Raw genomic sequence first — 20,372 nt, forward strand, 5'->3', positions numbered from 1 at the left:
TAAAATTCAGGAAATTTAACAGTATTGCCAGACTATTCGTGTCAAACATACAGTACATATTTAAATTCCATCAATTGTCCCAATAATGTCTTCTATAGATTTTTTTTCCTTTTGGATTTAGGATCCAATTCAATGTCATATGATGCATTTAGTTATGTGTTGGTTTAGTCACCTTTGATCTGAGGCAGTGCCTCTGCCTTCCTTTTTCTTCCATGACATGGATTTTTAAGAGTATAGGCCAATTCAATTTGAGCTTGTCTTTTTACTCATGACTGAGTTCAGATTATGCATTGTTGGCTGAACGTCTACATAAATTCTATTGGATCCTTCTGAGATAATCCCATTAGGAAGCACAGAATGTCAGTTTATCCTATTACTGAAGATGCTAACTTGCATTACTTAGTTAAGATGGTGTCTGCCAATTCCTGGTACTGTTTCATGCACATTTTGGAATCTGTAAGCAGAACTTCAGACTAAGCCTTCTCCTCTCCTAATCAGAAATTAGTCTGTTTGATCCAATTTGCTATTTTCTAGAACATATTTTTCAATGCACTTCAGTCTATCATCTGCCCCTACACTCCCCCAAAAGTGCCCTGTCCAATGCCAGCAGTGACTGTCCTGTTGCTCCTTTTTTTCTTCAATCCTTCTCACCAGTTCTCAGCAGCATTCCACACTGTTGATCATTCCACTCTTCTAGAAACACCTCCTCCTTTGACGGCTCCTGCTTTTCTGATATTCTTATTGGTCTCCTCTGAAGGCTCTGTTCACTCTATGCAGTCATTAGACATTGAAATTCCTCAGGATTCACCATAAAGTCTGTATTCCTCTCACTCTATAATCTCTGTACAAATTCATTCATGCACATGGCTTCCATGACCAACTAAACAGAGTTAACTCCCAAATTGATATCTCCAACTTCAAACCATTCTTTGAGCTCAAAGCCCAAATAGCAATTGCCTCCTTCATAGCTCTACTTAAAAAAAAATCACAAAGCTACTTCAAACTCAAAACACTTAAAGCCAAATTCCAAAACCTTCTACCTCTCTACTCTTCATTATATCAATGAAAGACATATAAAATGAAAACCCATGAATCATCCTTAATATTGCTTTTTTAATCACAGCTCCCCAAAATCCAATCCAGTAACAAATTTTATTGATTTAACAGGCAAACCTTTCTACTTCTTCCTAAAGCCACAAGCTACCACTTTAATTTCCTAGTCTAAGGTGTCATTGTTTCTTTCCTGAATAACTATATTAGCTATCTGACTATCTCCCTGTATTCACTCTTGCCCCTGTACCCATACCCTGTTCTCTGAACTGGGGCCAGAATTCTTTTCAATTAGTATCTCTCTCTCTGTCACTCGCCTCTCTTTGTCTTTGTCTCTCTCCTCTCATACTCATGCTTGCAGGCAGATACACACACACAGACAAACTCATTCTGTACTTATAACCTCTGATGTCCTTCACTGATTTTGGTATGAGGATCTACAACCTTTTCTTAGTATGGTTTAAAAGATTTGCAGAAAATAACACTTACCTACCTTACAACTTCATTATAGGCACCTGTAGGCCTCATGCTCTTTATGTCAGTCAAATAAACCTGCTCCCATTTTTAGAAAGGTGACATTTTTATTCCTCAGAGAATTAACACATGCTCTTTCCTTGCCCCAGTTAATTTCTTTCCATGACTCAGAACTAAGTTCAAATATTACTTCCTCTATGAAACCTCCTTGACTCATCAGACTAAATCATATGTACTCATTGCTCCAGATACCATTTTATTACAATTAATTATATCTTTATTTATGTGATTATTTGAGGGTCTAACTTTTAGACTCTTAAGTTCTGTGGAGATAGGGTCTTTTCCTTTTGGCCCATCATCTAACCCCAGCACTTTGCTCAGTGCCTGCCATATGGTAGGTGTTCAATAATAAATATATGTACATATTTTATTGAATTCATTTCCTTATCAAATACTTGCTGTGTGTTTACTACATGCCAGTACCATTCTAAGTATTTTAAAATGTTAAATTATACAATACATATGTTCAAAACATACGTTCAATGTTTTCAAGTGCTTTCAGCTGCTTGTTTTAAACTGCGTTGTAATCGATACTACTTCAAATTTATGATATGAAGCACACATTTTAATGGACAGAGTATTTTTCTGGGCCTTATAAAGGTGTATTTTTAGGAGGCTTTCTTGTGAACCCTATAGGCTAGCCTAAATGTATCACCCAATACCAAAATCATAATGTGGAGAGAGATGACATAGCTCTGTGAAATTAATAGCAATGGTTGACCTTGATGTGGACCTATTTGTGAAATGTTCTTGTTTAGATAATATCTGATAATACTGGGAGAAGTTTCAATTATTTCATAATTCATTAAATCAATAATTGTTAGAGGAGTAAATAAAAAGACCTTCAGTAATTCTTATGAACCTAGAGACCCATGTGGTAAATCTTAGAGCAGAGTTGGGTTCAACAAAAGCATCTTCCAGCCACCAGAAGGAACTTGGAAAATGTTCTAGAATTATTAACTTGAGTTTCTTGAAGAATTATAAAGTTAATCCAATATCCTCATCTACCCCTTTTAAAAAAAATCTGAAGACTCATACAATTTCCTGAAGATTTCACTCCTCAAATATTATCACATACTCATTATTTCCTACTTTCAACTCTGTGCCATGTCATCTTGCTTCCTGGAGTACACACCACACTGGACACTGTAATTTGTCTCAACTCTCATTGTTTTTTTGTTTGAAGGGGAGGCTTGGTTTAGTTTTGTTTTAAAGAATCATATGTCTTTTCCACACTTCTCCTCTTCTCCAATTATTTTAATGGTGGAATGAGGAGAAATTTGGATACTCACATGATAATATGTTTTTACACTCATGAGGCATCTCAAGTATAGTGTGAAAAAGAATCATCTGGAGATCTTGTTAAAACAGATTTCTGAGCTCCACCAATAGAGGTTATCATTTAAGTAGCTGTATAGTCAAGTCTATAAAATTGCATTTCTTTCATGGTTTGTCTGTTCTTTAAGAAATCTTTGCCTAATCCAAAGTCAAATGATTATTCTGAAAAAAAAATGATTATTCTGTTTACAATTATCTTATCTTTTCTTCTAGAAGTCTGATAGTTTTAGCTCTCACTTTCAAGCTCCATTTCAAGTTGATTTGGGGTATAATATTAAGAATAGGGGTTCATTTTATCCCCATACGTATATCCAATTATTTCAGCACCATTAAGTTACTCTAGCATATCTGTGAAAATCAACTGGACCATGTATGTGTGGATATCTCTCTGGATTGTCCATCTGCTCTACACTGGATTGAATATGGTAGCTTTACAGTAAGCCTCCAAAATTCAGGTACTGTTAGTCCTCTAAAGTTGTTCTTCTTTTTTCAAAATTGATTACACAATTCTATTCTGGGTTTTGGAATTCCATATAGATTTTAAAATAAACTTGCCAGGATTTGGATTTGTATTGCATTGATTCAATGTAAAGAGAACTGCTATCCTACTATGGGACTTCCAATTTATGTATGGCAAATATCCCCTTTGTTTAGGTCTTAATTCTCTTCAGTAAAGTTTTTTTTTTTTCTTCTTCAGTAAAGTTTTGCAGCTTTTAGTATACAGTTTTTACACATTTATTCTCTATAGTTGTATAGCCATTTAGGTTTTCTATTTCTTCTTGGGTTCATTTGGAAACTCCTGTCTTATCAAGGAATTTTTCCATTTCAATGAGAATTTGCCTTTATAAAAAGCTCCCAGATATTGATATGGTATACAGGACAGTACTTTGATACCATTGTACTATATCACTATAAACTGTCAAAAGCATAACAGATTTCTGTTAGGTAGTTACTCTTTTATTTGCTATAATTTACAGAGAAAACCTCTCAGGATATAAATCTCAGGAAACAGAGTGACATCAAATTCTTAAATATTATTCCAAATAGACATTTAAGTCACAATATGTTCAAGTTTTAGAATACAAGTCATATTCAACTGTCAAGAATAATTGTGAGTGACTTTTAGCATGTATTCTTGTCCAGCTTAAAAATATATATAAACAGGATCACATCCTTATACTCAGAGGATCTTGTCTCAAGGTAGAAATAAAATGACAGGCTATAACTGGAACTATTTTGTGGATTTGAGTAAATGTTACCCTGTTTTTGCCTATCCCAGAATACTGCAGCAGCAGTGATTTCTAAGAAGTACCAAATTACCATGTGCTGACATATATATGACTGAAGAATACAACATACGAAGTCAAAGGTTAATGGGTGATTAATGGCTAAATATTAGTCTAGTGGGAATTATTGATACTTTCCCTGCCTGGAGAGATCTGTTTTGAGTCCTTGGTAAGTTATAATATATATAACTCTGATTCTGCTACTATTTTAGCTATTTCCTCAGAGAAAAATGAATAGATTTCTTTTTTTATATATATTTTGATTTCTTTGAGACAGAGAGAAAGAATAAGCAGGGGGAGAGGGAGAAAGAGGCAACCTCCTGGGTAGGGAGCTCAATGCGGGCCTCGATCCTGAGGACCCTGAGACCACGACCTGTGCCAAAGGCAGATGTGTAACCAACTGAGCCACCACGCGCCCCTGGATTTCTATTATCACACCATAAAGGTATTAGGTTTGTGGCTTGAACCAAGACGTTGAACTGGTTACACTTTAAGAACCAAGACTGGCTCAATGTAAACTTGAAATAATTTTCTTGATCAGTGATAATTTAATAGGCAGGATCCCAGGTCAACTAATCACATGCTGGTAACAGATCTTCTCTCATATTTCTCTGTATTCCTCCTTCTCCTGGTGCTTCCTGAGTCTTTGTCAAAAAGGAAGTAAGAACTGGGGAAAAGAAATGCAATACAGTCTTTGAGTATGTTTACATGGAAGGAAGTACAGAACAATTGTTGAGGGAGAAAATGTTGACCTCCACAATTAGTTTCAGAGATAAGAAATTATCTCTGGAATTTAGGGATTGATTTTAGGAGATAAGGAGATAAGGAGAGAAGAAATTATCTCTGGAATTTAGGGAGAAAATGTTGACCTCCTCAATTAGTTTCAGAGATAAAAAATTCCTATGTAATTTAGGGATTGACAGTGAGGCAATATGTTATATCCTGGACATCATGACAGGCCATAAACAGGTGTGTGGTAACTAAAAGTAGCTTGAGAGTAGAATGACTAGAAAGCACTTTGCGCATACCTTTCTCAGGATACTTATCCCTTTGTTTCAGAGTCACTTGTTGACAGGTTACTTTCCCACGTAGGCTACAAACTTATTGAGCTCTAGAAACTTATTCTAATTATCTTTGTAGCACTGGGTACAAGGTCTGGGGCTTTAATAGGCACCTGATAAATGGCTAAAAATGATTGAGTGACTGAAGAGGATACACACATGGCCAATAAGCATATGAAAAGATGCTCAACATCAGTAATATTCCAGAAATTCAAAGTCAAAAGATATTAAGATATCACTTTATACCCATTAGGATGGTCACTATCACAAAAACAGAAAATAAGTATGGCAAGGATATGGAGAAACTAGAATCCTTGTGTACTGTTGGTGGGAATGGAAAATGCTGCAGCTACAATGGAGAATGGTATGGTGATTCCTCAAAAAATTAAACATAAAGTTACCATTGACTCAGTAATTCCACTTCTCAGGTATCTACCCAAAAGAACTAAAAGCAGAACCTCAAAGAAGTGTTTGCATAACTATGTTCATTGCACCATTAATCTACAATAGTCAAGTGATGCAGGCAACCCAAGTGTCTACTGGAAGGTGACTAAACAAAATGCGGTATATACCTATAATGGTATTTTTTCAGCCTTAAGAAGTAAGGAAATTCTGACAGATGTTACAACATGGAGGAAGCTTGAGGACATTATGCTCAGTGAAATAAACCAGTCACAGAGAGGCAAACATTGTAGGTTTCCACTTACACAAAGTATCTAGAGTAGTCAAATTCATAGAAACATAAAGTAAAATGGTGGTTGCCAGAAGCTGGAGGAGAGGAACATGGGGAATCATTGTTTAATGAGTATAGAGTTTCAGTTTTGCAAGATGAAAATGTCCTGGAGATAATTGCACAAGAACGTGAATATGCTTAATACTACTGAACTGTATATTTAAAAATCATTAAGATGGTAAATTTTATGTTATGTAGTTTTTACTACAATAACAAAATGTTTAATGAATAAATGAGTAAATGAATGCAAGGCTAAATGAATGAATTAATGAGTAAATAATAAACAGTAAAATAAATAAAAGAGAAAATCTAGCAATATATGATATAAATGATTTATGATATACTTAGGATATATCATGTTTTAATTTGTTGGTTAAAAAATAATAAGTCAGTAACACTATCTTGTACAACATTTGCAGATATGGGTACAGTGAAACAGCACAGATGCCACGGATTGCCATTGGTATTTATTAGACTCATCAGAATGTAGTATTGCATTTGGGGTTTTGTAGTTTTAAGAACTGTGAAAAAAGCAAAAAATTTCCAATAAAAGAACATTCAAAGATAAGAAGACAGAAAAAAAAAAAAAAACAGAAAACATGTAAAGAATTAATTATTTTAATGAAGTGGAAGCCAAGAATCTTCTGAGTCTTCATGTTCAGGTTGGATTATTATAGCAAATTTTAACTTCACAGGTGAAACTGACTTAAATTGCAGTAAGAGAGATTTAAGAGGATCCACAAAAGACACCAATGAACATTTTAGATTTTCTAATAAAATTGAAGAGTAGAACTCAAAAGGTCTGACTTGGAATTTTAAGAGAAATAAAACTTCAAGGGAATAAGGAAAACTATCTAAAATTTGGACATAAGGCAAAGGATAGTGCATGTTCTTGCAATGTAATAGGAAGTACTGATAACAGACTCACCCGAGGATTACTTCAATTTCTTTTTTTTTAAAGATTTTATTTATTTATTTGAGAAAGAGAGAGAGCATGCACAAATGAGCATGAGAAGGAAAGCTAGAGGGAGAAGCAGACTCCCTGTAGAGCAGAGAGCCTGATCTGGGGCTTGATTCCAGAACCCTGGGATCATGACCTAAGTAGAAGGCAGCTACTTAACCACCTGAACCCCCAGGTATCCCGGGATTACTTCAATTTCTAGGACGAATGTACCTTTGTTTGATGTACTGTTTTATATCAGTTAGTGCCTAGTCTCTGTGAAATTAGATGTTCATTTTCAGGGCAGCCTCGGTGGCGCAGTGGTCTAGCACCACCTGCAGCCTGGGGTGTGATCCTGGGGACTCTGGATCAAGTCCCGCGTCAGGTTCCCTGCATGGAGCCTGCTTCTCCCTCTCCCTGTGCCTCTGTCCCTCTCTCTCTCTGCGTGTCTCTATGAATAAATAAATAAAATCTTTTTAAGAAAATGATGTTAATTTTCAGAATTCTGTAATACAAATATTTAGTTTATTGCTATGTAGTACACTAACCAGTTTGGTATTTAACTGTGCAATCTTATTTCAGCATTCTGTGTTTCATTGGCTATAAGTACTCAGACTCTCAAATGCCTCCTTTTAATCAGATTTACCATCCTACTGGTCCCTTTGTTATTGTGTTAAATAATTCTTTAACACACATGCTGTCTATGGCTATAATGAGTCATATTTTTAATTTTTTGAATATTATACTTTCACCTAATGCCACTATTTGATTTCATTAAGATGACACCTTCATGATTCAGATACTACATGAATATAAGCACAGAAATTTCTTATAGATCTATTTGTTATTGAATGAAAGAAAATGACAATATAAAGACAAAGTTCAAAAGGACCTCTCATCAGAGTGCTTGGGTGGCTCAGGTCATGCTCTTAGGGTGATGAGATTGAGCCCTGAATCAGGCTCCGTGCTGGGTGTAGAGCCTGTTTAAGATTCTCTCTCTCTGGGATCCCTGGGTGGTGCAGCGGTTTGGCGCCTGCCTTTGGCCCAGGGCGCGATCCTGGAGACCCGGGATCGAATCCCACTTTGGGCTCCCGGTGCATGGAGCCTGCTTCTCCCTCTGCCTGTGTCTCTGCCTCTCTCTTTCTCTCTCTCTCTCTCTGTGACTATCATAAATAAATAAAAATTAAAAAAAAAAAAAGATTCTCTCTCTCCCTCCCTCTCCTCTCCCCCTTGCCCTCTCCTTAAGAAAAAAAAAAAAAAAAGAGCTCTCACTGACCAAATCTTGGATGATTTGTGCATCAATTTAAACAATGAAAATAACAGTGTATAATCCAAGTAATTAAAATAAGAACATAGATTATAGGCCAACATAAGTAAATGAGTGAATGAATGAATGAAGGACAAAGGAAGGTCTTCTTTACACTACAATGTAAAAGGAATAAATAATACAGAAAATTATCTTTTAAACTGATTATTAATAAATGATTCAGGCAAGAATCATCAATAGATGCTAAAACTAGTGGATGAAGTTTTCATGAAGAACAGGTTATTTATATAATCTCAAACTATCTCCCCATAAACTTGTTATAAATCACAAAGTGATATAAATTACAAAGATATAAGAAGATATGTGCCCTGAGAAGGACACAATTTCCCTTCATTGATATTCCTCCCCCAAAATGCATAACCTAAATATTGAGGAAATTGCGCACTAGGGATAACCTAGGAACTATCTGTAAAAAAAAACAAAACTAAACTAAACAAAACTAACCAGTGTTCTTGTTCTTCAAAAATATTTATGACATTTTATGGAAAAAAAGGCACCCTGGTGTACTATTACTAGGAAGTTGGTACAGCCACTATGAAAAAAACTATGGAGGCTCCTCAAAAAATTAAAAATAAAGCTACCGTATGATCCAGCAACCTCCTTTCTGGGTATACATCCAAAGGAAATAGAAACAAGTTATCAATGAGATATCTGCTTTCCTATGCTCATTGCAACATTATTGACAATAGCCAGCATATGGAAACATACCTCATTTGGACACTTGTATGTGTACCTTCCAAAGTATCCATCAATGGATGAATGGATAAAGATGATGTGGTAATGTGTATATAATGGAATATTATTTAGTCAAGCAAAGAAAGGAAATCTTGCCATTTGCAGTAACATGAACAGGCCTTGAGGGCATTATGCTAAAGACAAACAGATAAATACAAAACAGATAAATACAAAGACTCCGGGATCCCTGGGTGGCTCAGCGGTTTAGCGCCTGCCTTCAGCTCAGGGTGTGATCCTGGAGCCCAGAGATCCAGTCCCACATCGGGCTCCTGGCACTAAGCCTGCTTCTCCCTCTGCCTGTGTCTCTGCCTCTCTTTATCTCTCTCTGTGTCTTTCATGAATAAATAAATCTTAAAAAAAAAAATAGAAAGACTCCATGATCTCACATGTGGAATCTAAAAATAAAAACAAAACAAAAATAAAAAAATAAACTCATAGAAACAGAGAAGAGACTGGTGGTTACCAGGGGCACAAGGTATAGCAGAAAGAGGAAGAGAGGTTCTTGAAAGAATATAAACTTTTAGCTATGAGATGAATAATAAGGTGACGACAGTTGGTAACTGTATTGTATACTTAAAATCTGCTAAGAGAGTGGAACTTAAATGTTCTCATGCACACAGGGGCACCTAGTTGGCTCAGTCGGTTAAGTGTCTGACTCTTGGTTTTTTGGCTCAGGTCATGGTTTCAGGGTTATGGGATCAAGCTCCACACTCAGTGTGGAGTCTGCTTATCCCTCTCCCTCTCTCACCCACCACCATTCTCTCCTCTTTTGCTCTCTCAAATAAATAAACTTTAAGAAAAATGTTCTCTCACACATAAAAAGATTTTAAAAAACCTATTAACATCATTTTAGACAAAGAAAGGCTAAGGTATCATTCCAGGTGAAGGAAACTAAAGAGTAATAAGAACTGAATGTAATGTAATTTGGTTTTTAGATTGGATCCTGGGCTAGGAGGAAAATATATAAAGAATGTTATCAAAATAGTGAGTGAAACTGCAACACTGTAAACTGTCATGTGTAGATTAGATAATGATATGAGATCCATGTTTAATTTCCTGATTTTGGTCATTGTATTGTGGTTATGTAAGGTAAAGTCCTTATTCTTATGACATGCACACTGAGGTATTTAAGAGTAAAGGACCATGATGCCTACAACTTGCTCTCAAATGGCTCACGAAAGGGGCGCCTGAGTGGCTTAGTCAATTGAATGACTCTTGATTTCGGTTCAGGTCATGATCTTAGGGTTGTAGGATCGAGCCCTGCATCAGGCTCTACACTCAGCACAGAGTCTGCTTGTCCATCTCCCTCTGCTCTTCCCCCAGCACTCACTCACACATGCTCTCTCACTCTCAAATAAATAATCTTTAAAAAAAAAGTCTCATGAAAAAAATTATCTATTTAAATATATATATCTCTACCTATCCAAATACATATATACACGTATACATGTATATATGTACATACACATATATGGGCCTAAAAAGAGCACCAGCACCACCTGCTCTCTTCCCTTGGGGTGTTACAGCCACTCTCTAAAAAATAGAGTGGGAGACCAAGTGCACTAGGAAATGCTAAAGTAAGTGTTGCAAACTGAAAACAAATAACAAACCTAGGTAAATGCTATAGAGAGGTCACTATATTATTCTTGTAAATTTTTAATGAGATTACCATAATTTCAAAATAAAATTTTAAAGAACTAAGGTTGGATATCAGTTACTAAGACATCTAAAGAAATAGTAAATAATAATTTCCCATGGTATATAATAAAAGGTAGAAATATATTTTTAGGGGTCGATAGGTGGCTCAAATGGTTAAGCTAAGACTCTTGATTTTGGATCATGTCATGATCTCAGGGTTGTGGGGTCAAGCCCCATGTTGGGCTCTGCAGGAATCTCCTTCTCCCTCTCCCTCTCCTTTTGCCCCTCCCCCTGCTCATGTACTCTCTTTCTGCCTCTGATAAATAAATCTTTAAATATATACATATATATATAATATATATTTTTTAAAACCTAGTGGTAAATATTAGATAATACTTGAGCACATATATTCATGAGTATAGATGAAAGTTTAAACACTGAAATGATTAATGTCTCCATTGTATTATGGAAATATAAGCACTTAATGGTTAATAAGTAATTATGCAATAAATCTAATTTCTGGGAAAACTGAAAGGAAAGATGACCTCAGGAGGACTTTTGTGTATAAATTATTCTCACAAAGTAAGAATTATCACCATTGACAATTAAAGAACATCAGAAAATTGATGTCAGCTCAAAAATGTACAAAGAGGGGATCCCTGGGTGGCGCAGTGGTTTAGTACCTGCCTTTGGCCCAGGTCACGATCCTGGAGACCCGGGATCGAGTCCCATGTCAGGCTCCCAGTGCATGGAGCCTGCTTCGCCCTCTGCCTATGTCTGCCTCTCTCTCTCTCTCTCTCTCTCTCTCTCTCTCTCTCTCTGTGTGTGTGTGTGTGTGACTATCATAAATAAATTTAAAAAAAAAATTTACAAAGAAATAAATAACTTTTCCAATACTACATTTCCCTTAAAACACTGCAAACCTATTGATACATGAAAAATCTGAAACAGTTATGGTCTATGATGGCTGAGAAAAAAGTATTTTCATTAAAAAGAACATAACAATGGACAGTTTCAAGGTAGAATGAGAATTATTAAGAGAACAGGAATTGTTATTTGTTTTTGTTTTATAAGCAGGTTAGGGAAGATGCTCATTTCTAATATGCTCTGCACACACTGGCAGGCCTGACAAGAATCCTAAGTGACAAAGGCAATTTGTTAATGAATTCACCACAGCCTGAATTATTTTTGTGAGGTTTCGAAGAACTGAGGAGTTGCTAGGGAACTGAAAGAAAACAAATGTAATTGTATCTTTTAAAGAAGTGATTGAAGCAATTAACATCAAATAAGTCACAAAAAATAGCCTGCCATGTGGTGGGAAACAATGGAAGAAAACTGTATACAAATGGATAATAAGTAACATGTCTCAATCAAGGAAAATTCACCAGTCATAAAACAGGTAGATTTTCAAAGGTTAGCTCATCAGCTGACCCACAACTGGGTGCTCCTTGGAAGCAAGGGAATATCTACTCAACTTTGAATAAAATACCGTAGATATGTAGCAAATATATGGGCGTAAAGAAGGAAAGGGGAAAAAAGGAAAGGAAGGATAGAGAATGAATTAGTGGGGGAAATGGAATATATCAGCTGAACATTGATGCGTTACAGTTTGACTTCTATAATAAACTCAATTTAATGCTTCACGAATTTCTACAAATTTTATTTATCCTGAAAATATAAATAAAGCATAATGGTGACTAACGACAACTAACGGATCATATTGAATAAATGCACTCTGTACTGTAATGTTCAATAAACCAGGAAAGTTCAGAGGAAAAAGATGCTATTTTGTTTCACTGTTCTGTTTCAAAAAAAAAAAAAAAATTTCAAACTACTAGAAAACATAATTCAATTAGTGCAAGTGCAATGGACTTTGAAGATGATGACAGAATGGGTTATTTACCCTCTCTGATCAATAGAAAAAGTACGTATTTTTACTCAGTACAAGTATTGGCTCCTTGTCAAGAATCATACGAAAGCTGTAGCTAACAATCCCACTGAAATCTTTAGGAAGGAGGAAGAAACAGGTGAATTGCTGCAAGAAGTGCAAGCCAGGAGAGTTTAATATTCTTGTTGACTTCCCCACACTAGTAAGCTCCCCCTAACATGGAAGGATGCAAATAATTTACCTTTACATTTCCTGAGTTTTTAAAGAAATACATCAAGTCTAAAAGGAAAAATGACAACATTTTAATTTAAGAGCTCATTTCTGGCATAATCTTCAAATAATTTTTATAAAGTTTTCACATCTATGAGATGTATTATACCTTCACCCCCCTCTGGTAAAATCTTATCTAAGACACTGATAACATATTTTACACTTGCTACTCAAGTATCTCAGGGGGAAAAAAAAAATGTGCCGTTTAACTTGTCTGCAGGGCACCAGGTATAGTCTGGGAAAAAATACAGCATTATGATTCTTAAGTCCCAAGGGTAAATAATCAAGATGTCAAGACTATGCCACATGCTGGTAGTAGGACATCCTACAAATCTATTAATGGCCTGACTGAAGATAATCAAAATAATGAGACCAACTTATTCCACAGCCTGTGGAGGATTATTTTGAATATACAGACAAAATACATACCATGAAAACTGAGGAAAACCATTTCCACTGTTGCCTCGCTATTCTCTTCTAGCAAAACATTTTTAAAAATGCATTTGTTTTTAGAAATTTTAGAGCAAAACACCTTTCAGTTGCTACTTAAAATACAAAAGAATTTGATGGGAGGCCGGTTTTCATCTAGAGAAGACCCTAAAAAAACCCTTCCAACTGGAAAATTGACAATTTACAGGAAGTCTTCCCTACTTTGCACTCCCTCATCTAGATTTCTTAAATTTATTGCCAAGTTCATGCTTCCTGATTGGTTCTGTAATTGAAAACTCTGACCGATGAATAGAGAAAGCAGAGAGGAAATGAGAATAGAAAACTAGAGGCCGGAAGTGAGTACTTATATAATTGTTCTTGTTTCATTATAATAGAGGCTCCCTCCAAAGATCTGAGACATCCTTCTCTCCTTGACAAGGATGAAGGACCTCGGCAGGCAGATGGCTGGCTGTTACACCTGCATTTGGGTGTAGTTTGAAATTACTGAATAATTCAGCAATGGCTCACTACAAGGCTTCAAACTCTTCGCTCTTCAACCTCAACTGACAAAGCAATGACTTTAAATCTATGGGCAGTCAGTCCTTATAAGAAAAGAAAGAGATTGATTGGAATCAAAAGGCAATTTTTGCTGAGATACCAAAAAACATTTCTCCTTGTCAGTTCACTAATCAAACCTGAAGGAACTCTCTCCCTCCTGCAACTTTGAATCTTTTAGCATAGCCTCTTTCCTCTAGTTTGAAAACAGCGTTCGTTAGATTTTAAAGCACAATCACTATTTACACTAATTCTAGGAAGGGAATTGGCTGCCTCACTAGGATATTGATATTTTCTTGGTCTTAATTGGGTGGGTCAAGGCACTAATTTGATTCACAGCCGTGGCCAGTTTTTACAGACTTTTGTGAACTTTAATTGCTGATAAATATTGTGTTATAAGACCACGAGCCTTCAGCAGAATCCTGTTCAGCCCCATATGCTTTCAAACTTGACAATATGTTGTTCATTTCCTAAGAATCCTTCATTCCAAATGGCCCTGAGGGTAAGAAGGAAAGGAATAACACACATGGCTCACATAGCGAAGTCCATTAAGATTTCTGCTGTTGACAGCACCTAATGAATTATCGTCAGGAAAGAATAGTGTCAGTAAGTCCTTTCTTTCATAATAGTAAAATTGAAATACAAAGACAGTACAGCTCAATGCCCCGTAGTCTTATTATACAAAAGTTAGATTATGTTTAAATGATGTTCATGACTCCATAGCCAGCCCCACAGTAAGCGTAAATGGAAACTTTCAGCAGGGCAGCAGCTTGGAGGGGTAAGGTTCAAGCTGATGGAATGTCCTGAGCTGTGTGATTACAGACTTAACTGGCCTCAGGCAGAAGAGGGTCACAGCTCTGTGACCAGCCTACCTCTCCCAGAGTCTGTCCTGCACTGCCAGGGTTTTGAATGGAGGACTGCCACTCTCCTCAGAGTTCCTCCAGTGCCATCCCCAGGATGCAGGGAGGGAAGGTGTCAGGCCTCTGTGGTCTAGCTGAAACTATGAAGAGCAGTCTGAGCTGCGGAGAAAAATCACACTCTTGCTGCCGGACTCGAGCACGGGCTCTGGAAGCCACTCATCACCACCACCCCCAAACAGGCATTCAGATTCCCCCAGCAGCAACCACGATAGTCATGAAAGTGCAAAGGTCCCCCTCATCCCATTCCCTGTAGTTCATCCCACAAAGCCATCCTGGAATCTATAACGGCCAATACTAGGTGAGATCAATGAGATTCTGATTCCTTCTGGTTGCTCAGGCCACTACTCTTAACACAAGGTCAGTTCTGTTTGAGAGTCATGCATAGATTCTTTGGTCACAAAGGCGTGAACTCAAATGCTACCTCTGCCACTTGAGACTGGTGGTAGCATACTAAATGGAATTTTATTAAAACCAAGGGACACACATCCATTTAAAATTGTTCGTTTGAGTTCTCTTGATACATGTTTTATAACTAAATGCTGACATTTGAACAGCTTAATAGCAAAAGGTTTCTGATTACTCTTATGTTCAAATAATTTTTCTTCGGTGCTTGGTACATGTAAACATTACATTTTAATTTTTTTTTAATGCCTCTGGTTCCTATGTGGGATGAACAGAAGGCCAATTATGAGGTTGCTGCAGTCATCTAGGTGAAGAGACGCCAGCATGTTGGAGGAGTCTGGTAGATGGAGGACAGAACAGTGTTATCCAGGGTTCAGAACCCATTTTCAAGCTGGAGCTAGCAAGACTTGCCAGCACAGAAGCAAAGATGACAAGTCCTCCTACCACAGCCTTCTGAAAGAAAGAATAGTGCTGAGGCCCACATGGCAGCAGACAGCAGCCTCAGCGATTGTCAGGGGCACAGTAACTCTGAAAAAGCAAGCAGCAGGAGAGCCCTGCCAAGAGCACGTAAGCACTCGGGGCTCCCCGGAAAGATGCAGTAGGCGGCTGAGAGGTAGAAGAGTAGGGCCCAGGGGATTTTATGGTAAGTGGGATAGGGGCTCAGTTCATTTCAACTGGACCCAGTGGTATACTGGGGCTGGCTCACACTGGCTCACACGGGTGATTGTTAAATATTCAGGAATTTTATGAGTCCCACTGATAGCTTGAAATTGCCCACAGCTGGGAATATTTACACCACAGAAATGGCAAAGAGTACAAATCAGGGCTTTCCCCGCCCCCACATCGTCCCCACCCACCCTCTCTTCCTTCCTCTTCCTCACCAATGCTGGCTGTGAAATACCTGCCAGCACACCATTGAATGGACTCCACAAGGCTGGGAGCCCTGAGAACGCTGGCAGGTCACTTGAGTTACATGAGCAACTGACCCTGTTCTCTCCTCCAGTGAAGCAAAGAATGCTTCTGATACTCGAAATTTAGGAGGCTTTGGAAAATTCCTGGAAATGTAATGTCTATTTACCCTACCAACAAAACTTCCTGATTCCTAGCTATGTTTTTCCAAAGCTCATATTAAAATCATCTTTTATTTTGGGGGCACACATCTTGCATAGGAAATCTTTTGTGTCACAGGGAAAGCTGGTCCAGAGTTTAAACTATTGCAAAGAACTAGACTATAAAAGATTATGCTCAGTATCTGAGTAATCAAGAGTTGCCTTTATTTTCACTTATTCTTCTGATATTTTGTAATAGTTATGTGACCCGATCCTGTTCAGATTGAATTACTATCAATAAGCAATATATCATTGATAATATAAAAATGAAATATAATTAAATGCTTTCTCCTCATTTCCTCAAATCTGTATGTCTGTTGGCAACAAAGAACTATGATCTTGTAGAGAAGCAAAGAGAAGAAAATTAAATCAAGAATTATAGCTCCTAGAGATAATCACTGTTTATCATTCTAGATCAGTGGTCAGCAAACTACCAAGCCCCATCGCCCGGCAAACTTTCCTAGGAGCTGAACTCATCCATGCCCATTTATTTACTGGGGATGACTGTTTTTGCTACAACGGCCAAGCTGAGTAGTTACAACAGAAACCATGTGGCCCACAAACCTAAAATATTTACTATCTGGCCCTTTACATAAAAACTTGCTGACCTCCAGTGTTTCTATAGAGATACAATATGCAATAAAAAGAGGACTGTGTCATATATATTGCTTAATAACCTGTTTTCTCCTCCCATTTATACTATTTAGTGGGTATCACTCCGTATCTTTAAGTATTATACTGCATTATTTTTTTTTTATAATAGTGTAGTGTTCCATCATCTTGATATAACAAAATTGATTCAGGTTGTTTCTAATTGTTTTCTTAGGTAATAAGTATTCTTCACTCTAACCCTTTCTTCTTTTTTTTTTTTAAGATTATTTATTCATTTATTTGAGAAAGAGAGAGAGAGAAAGACAGCACGTGCACAAGCAGAGGGGAGGCACAGAGTGAGAGGGAGAAGCAGGCTCCCCCTGAGCAGCGAGCCCAATGCAGGGATCCATCCCAGGGCCCTGAGATCATGACCTGAAATGAAGGCAGACACTTAACCAACTGAACTGCCAGGCACCCCTACCCCTTTCTTCTTATCTCTACTTTTTTTTAAAAAAAGATTTTATTTTAGAAAGAGAGAGAGAAAGAGAAAGAGAAAGAGAAAGAGAGAGAGAGAGCACGCACATGCATGTGACAGCAGGGGATGGAGCAGAGGGAGAGGGAGATAACCTCCAGCAGACTCCTCCTGTAGCCCAGAGCCCGACGCAGGGCTGGATCAGGACTCTGAGGTCATGAGCTGAGCCAAAATCAAGAGCTGGACACTTAACCAACTGAGCCACCCAGGTGCTCCTTCTAATCTCTATTTTCTTAGGGCAAATTTCTTTTTTTTTTTTTTTAAAGATTTTTTATTTATTTATTCATAGAGACAGAGAGAGAGGCAGAGACACAGGCAGAGGGAGAAGCAGGCATCATACAGAGAGCCTGACGTGGGACTCGATCCAGGGTCTCCAGGATCACACCCTGGGCTGCAGGCGGCGCTAAACCGCTGCGCCACTGGGGCTGTTAGGGCAAATTTCTAATTGTAGAATTGTTGGATCAAAATTGGATATTCTAAAGTTTTTAAGATTTGGTAAATATTGCAAACCTGCCAGATGAAGAGGTTTTCCCAATTTATATCAGATCCACCTTGCTAGAGATTTTAAGTGTAAAACATTGCATATTTTCTGGGTGAAAATTTCTCAACACTTCTTTCAGAATGTTGGGAATAAATATACTTTAATACATGTCTTTATAAAGATACATGTCTTATGAGAGAGAAGCAGATAAAATTGATATTCTTCTCATAGATATATTATACCTCAAATTTTAGTCACAGACACACATCTTAAAAGTATATTCTTTGTGGAAATCTATAATACTGGTTATGTCAAGGAAGTGGTCATAAGAAGTAACTTTTACTTTTAAAGCCTCAGTTCTAGGGACACCTGGGTGGCTCAGGTCATGATCCCGGGGTCCTGGGATCGAGTGCCTGAGTCGGGCTCCCTGTAGGGAGCCTACTTCTCTCTCTGCCTATGTCTTTGCCTCTCTGTACCTCTCATGAATAAAACAAATAAAATCTTAAAAAAAAAAAAAAGCCTCAGTTCCTGCTCCTGTAAAATAGGATACTAAAAGTCTTCCAATCTGATTACTGAAATAATCAAAATAGTCAAATAACACATACATAAGGAGTATAGAATATAGAATTCTATGAAATACAGAGTTATTATCTCAGAAGTAAGGTGTGGCAGTTTAAATTATTTCAGCAAGTTTCTATTTACTGCATTTTATTCTTGGATAGTAAACTTTAATTGATACTAATATTTTCTTTTAAAAAATGTGTAACTAATGGGCGTGGGGGAACACTGGGAATGACATAAATTCCCTCTCCTGTGTTTTCCGTCAGAGGAAAGCTTCCATGCTACAAGACCACCTGGTAATTCTTCTGGATAGGAAAATGCAGGGGGCTCACAGGGTCTGATGAAGGTCAATGGACATCTGCAGCCTCTTCTCCCCATGACCCTTTCTTTCTTCACGAGGACAGGAGACTTGACTATCATGCTACCTGGCCACCCACTCCTTGTCTGTCTCCTTTGCTGGTTCCTCCTCTCATCCCCGTAACATTGGAGTACCCAGGAATAGGTCCTTGGTGCTTCACTTTCCCCCAACAATATCCAGCCTCATGCCTATAATATTGATGATTTTATACCTCGTCCAGGTCCGACTTTTCTCCTGAACTCCAAATCCTGCCACCTGATCAACACTCCATGTCTAAATACATCTAAAAGCTAATACTTCCAACCTGAATTCCTGATCTGCCCCCTCAGCTCCCCAAGCCTATGCCATTCACAGCCTTTACTCACCCTCTCTGTTGATGGCAACTCCTTCTGTCTAGTTCCTTGGGTGCAAGACCTGGAGCCATTCTTACCTCCTCTCTTTCTCTCACATCATACTTTCAGTCATCAGGAAATTGGGTTGGCAAACCACCTCTCACTCCTCCACCACCATTGCCCTGCTCCATTTGATCTGGATTGGTATAGTTATCACTCTTTGTTTTGCTTTTACACTTCCTCTCCCCTCAATGACAGACATAGTCTACTCTCCAGCCAGAGTGATCCTCTTTAAAATACTGGCTCTGATTCTATCTTTCCACTTCACTACACTCAATATCAGAAGTAAAGTCCTCGTACAGCCCATAAGGTCTTCCAATGGGCTACCCTACAGCACACTTCTCTGACTGCTTCCCTTTGTGTGTTCCCCACCATTCACTCCACCCCAAACACACCAGTCCACTCCTTTGTAACCCTCAGCAAGCCAGGTATTCTCTGGCTTGAAGACCTGTTTCTTACCAGTTCTGTTTTCCTTCTTCCAGAAACTCAGAGGATGAACTCCCTCACCTCCTTCTCAGGAAAGCCCTACTGAAAACTCTCTGACTCTCCAGGGTCCTAATTCTGCTCCGTTATCAATTTTCTATAGCATGTGGCACCTTCTCACATATGATAATAATTAATTTACTTATTATGTTTACTATTTATGATGTCCTCCCCACCTCTAGAACGTAAGCTCCATTTGGATGGGATCTTAGTTTTTTTTTTTTAATAGATTAAATTAATAGCTACCTACTTACTAGATAATCCTGAGACTATCAAAATAACAGTTAAGACACAAAGATGGGGGGGGGATGTAGAACAAAATAAGGAAAATGGCTTAAATAACACTGATTTTTAAAAAAGACTCCATGCTATTGGTTAATTAAGCATCAAAAATAAATTTATTCAAAACAAGTAAGGAAAGAAATGGATCAATAAGTAGGTAAGGCTCCTAGCTGACTAGAAATCAGAAAACCTCCAGAGAGGTCTTTACTCTGCACTTGTTAACAAGAAGGGGCCACCAAGGTCATGAATAGTCCACAGCATGGACTACTGCAGGAGCATCAGTTTCCTGATCCAAAAAACAGGAATAGCCATAAATTATCTCAGGAAATTATTGTCAGACAAAATGCTTCTTGTGAATAGTAAAGTACTTTATACACATAAGTTATTTTAATGTTAAAATACTTGCTTGGGTTGCCTTTTCTCAGCTCGTAATTGACAATTGGCAGTTAGCACACAGAAAGCCCTCGAGTAGTTCTC

General features: G+C 37.7%; 1 long non-coding RNA gene across 1 annotated transcript in view; it reads right to left on the bottom strand.

The window, feature by feature from the left end:
• Positions 1-3,892: 3,892 nt before the first annotated feature.
• LOC119867899 overlaps positions 3,893-20,372 on the bottom strand; it is a 32,803-nt gene continuing 16,323 nt past the window's right edge. Inside the window, exon 3 of the long non-coding RNA XR_005384972.1 lies at positions 3,893-4,875. This is a non-coding gene — a long non-coding RNA (uncharacterized LOC119867899). The remainder of the gene's footprint in view (positions 4,876-20,372) is intronic.

Source organism: Canis lupus, chromosome 37, assembly GCF_011100685.1.
Source record: "Canis lupus familiaris isolate Mischka breed German Shepherd chromosome 37, alternate assembly UU_Cfam_GSD_1.0, whole genome shotgun sequence".
Lineage (NCBI taxonomy): Eukaryota > Metazoa > Chordata > Mammalia > Carnivora > Canidae > Canis > Canis lupus.